The sequence below is a fragment of the Limulus polyphemus genome, unplaced genomic scaffold, assembly GCF_000517525.1.
Source record: "Limulus polyphemus unplaced genomic scaffold, Limulus_polyphemus-2.1.2 Scaffold12211, whole genome shotgun sequence".
Lineage (NCBI taxonomy): Eukaryota > Metazoa > Arthropoda > Merostomata > Xiphosura > Limulidae > Limulus > Limulus polyphemus.
In genome coordinates this window covers 12010-14601 of record NW_013677821.1, presented here as the reverse complement: position 1 = coordinate 14601, position 2592 = coordinate 12010, and the positions used below count along the sequence as shown (strand labels likewise).

General features: G+C 30.8%; 1 long non-coding RNA gene across 2 annotated transcripts in view; it reads left to right on the top strand.

Moving 5' to 3' along the window:
* Nucleotides 1-251: 251 nt before the first annotated feature.
* LOC111083930 overlaps nucleotides 252-2592 on the top strand; it is a 4488-nt gene continuing 2147 nt past the window's right edge. For both annotated transcript variants that reach the window (XR_002609307.1, XR_002609306.1), the window contains exons 1-2: nucleotides 252-527; nucleotides 1481-2571. This is a non-coding gene — a long non-coding RNA (uncharacterized LOC111083930). The remainder of the gene's footprint in view (nucleotides 528-1480; nucleotides 2572-2592) is intronic.

Genomic DNA, 2592 nt, shown 5'->3' with positions numbered 1-2592 from the left:
CCTTAACATGCCTTTTATAGTTGGCACTGTGAACCATTTAATAACAGTCAAACACCTGGAGTAACATCAGATTTTAAACACATGGTGCACAGTCCAAATCCCCTCTCCTGAGGTTCACATTTTGTCAACCTTAGTTTAGAACTGTTGACAGAAGAAGACAACCTAACAGTAGCATCTAAGGTTCACATTTTGTCAACCTTAGTTTAGAACTGTTGACAGAAGAAAATTATTTTTGTGTTCTTAATACGTTTTAACACCTGAAAACTATCAGAAAATTGTTATTTTTGTGTTCTTAATACGTTTTAACACCTGAAAACTATCAGAAAATTGCTAATATTTGTGTTCTTCATTCGCTTTTTTTCTTCAGTGCAAAACCATGTAAATATTTTAGACAAGGACAAGGGGTTTGTCCGTTTGGTGGTGCTTGTTTCTACCTACATACATATCCAGATGGAAGGAAAGTAGAACTTCCACCACCTAGGCCTCGTCGTAGGCAGAATCAAGATGGTGAACTGGAAACAGTTGATGTAAGTCTTATTGTTTGGAAACTTGTGTCTACATAAGAATGAGCTTTTGATAGTTTTCTGTATCAGTGTCTTGTCTGTGTTAAGGTGCGAACAGAAGCTTGTTCAGTTATGTCTATCAATTCTGGAGAAACCGTTACTGGTAATTTATGGAACTCAGATTAAAAAGTTTGTTAAATAAGATGTTTTGCAGTAAGAAACTCGTAGGTGAAGTTTCGATAAATTAAAACTAGTAATATATTTATATTTAAAATGGAGGCCTCAGAATGTTTTCAACGGAAATGTAGCTGATAGACAGAAGAGCAAGAGAAGGATGTGTTTATGAAACTGTGCTTGTGCTAGCTTCTTGTTAGTCAAAATAATTGTGGGGCTTATCATAAAGACAATTTATCAGGAAGTGTGTAAAATGTGATTCTTCTAGGTAAGCATGATCATTGAAGATAAAAGTGATTATAAGTTGAGGTTTATCATTGAAGATAAAAGTGGTTATAAGTTGAGGTTGATCATTAAAGATAAAAGTGGTTATAAGTTGAGGTTTATCGTTAAAGATAAAAGTGGTTATAAGTTGAGGTTTATCATTGAAGATAAAAGTGGTTATAAGTTGAGGTTTATTATTAAAGATAAAAGTGGTTATAAGTTGAGGTTGATCATTAAAGATAAAAGTGGTTATAAGTTAAGGCTGATCATTGCTTCAACTCATAACCACTTTTATCTTCAATGACCAGCTACAACTTATAACCAGTTTTATCTTCAATGATCAACCTCAACTTATAACCACTTTTATCTTTAATGATCAACCTCAACTTATAACCACTTTTATCTTTTGATCATTGAAGATAAAAGTGAAAGTCCACCAACCAATTGATTGTTATGCTTTAGTTTTTTTACATTCAAAAAATGAACAGTTACCAAAATGTGATTTAAATGTTAACAGTGCTTTTTTTTTTCTCTTACAGAGAATATTTTTGTGGGATTTCTTTGATTTCCACGATGATCAGATACTGTTTCACCTGGGCATTGAAGACGTGTTAGACTTGTTTACTGATACTGATTCAGAAAATAGTGATGTAGATTTATAGGAAACTTTCTTGCTTCTCCATATTTTTTGAGTAAATTTTTCGATACCATTGGCATTGTCAGTTTGGAGTGTAAATGTACGTTATTTTAAAGATTACAAATCACTCAAATGCTTAAAACCTGTTTGATAGCACAGAATGGTCATCTTGCTTTATCCAATAGCAAGACAGTATTGTATGCTTAGAATACAATTTGAAGTAGAGATTGAGGTCATAATATTCTAGTGTTATTTTCCTTGATATGCTCATTATTACAATAAAACTTAATAAATGTATTTAAGATTCTTTTCAAAATCTATCTTAATGAACTACTTTCAGTAATTTCATCAAATTAAATTCTTCATGTTACAGTTTCTGGAATTTTTTGTTTTGTTTTCTTGTGTGATTTTAGGGCTTAAGACAAGCCACTCAAAATGTTGTTTTCTTTAGTATTCTGTTACCTTTTATATGTGAGTCAACTGGTCTTTGTTCAAGTCTTGATACAACTTCTTATAATAGAGAATTGAATTCACCTTATGAGGGTGTATTTACATAGGAAAATTTATTTCTGAGAATTTTATTTCTTTTTAATATTCAGCATAGTTTTGAAGCAGTTTGAAATTAAGTCCAATCTGTTTCCTGTATGCTAAAAAATGTTACTTTAATCTCTAGCTATGTGGTGATTCAATAGTAACTTGATGTGAATTTCAACGTTTTAATCATTCTTCCAACCATTTATAATTCATTTAATACTTTATAGGTTCTTCCAATCCTTTATCATCAATTAATTCTTTATAGGTTCTTCCAACCCTTTATCTTCATTTAATACTTTATAGGTTCTTCCAATCCTTTATCTTCATTTAATCTTTTGTAATAGTTCTTCCAACCCTTTATTGTCATTTAATCATTTGTAATAGTTCTTCCAATCCTTTATCTTCATTTAATACTTTATAGGTTCTTCCAATCCTTTATCATCAATTAATTCTTTATAGGTTCTTCCAATCCTTTATCTT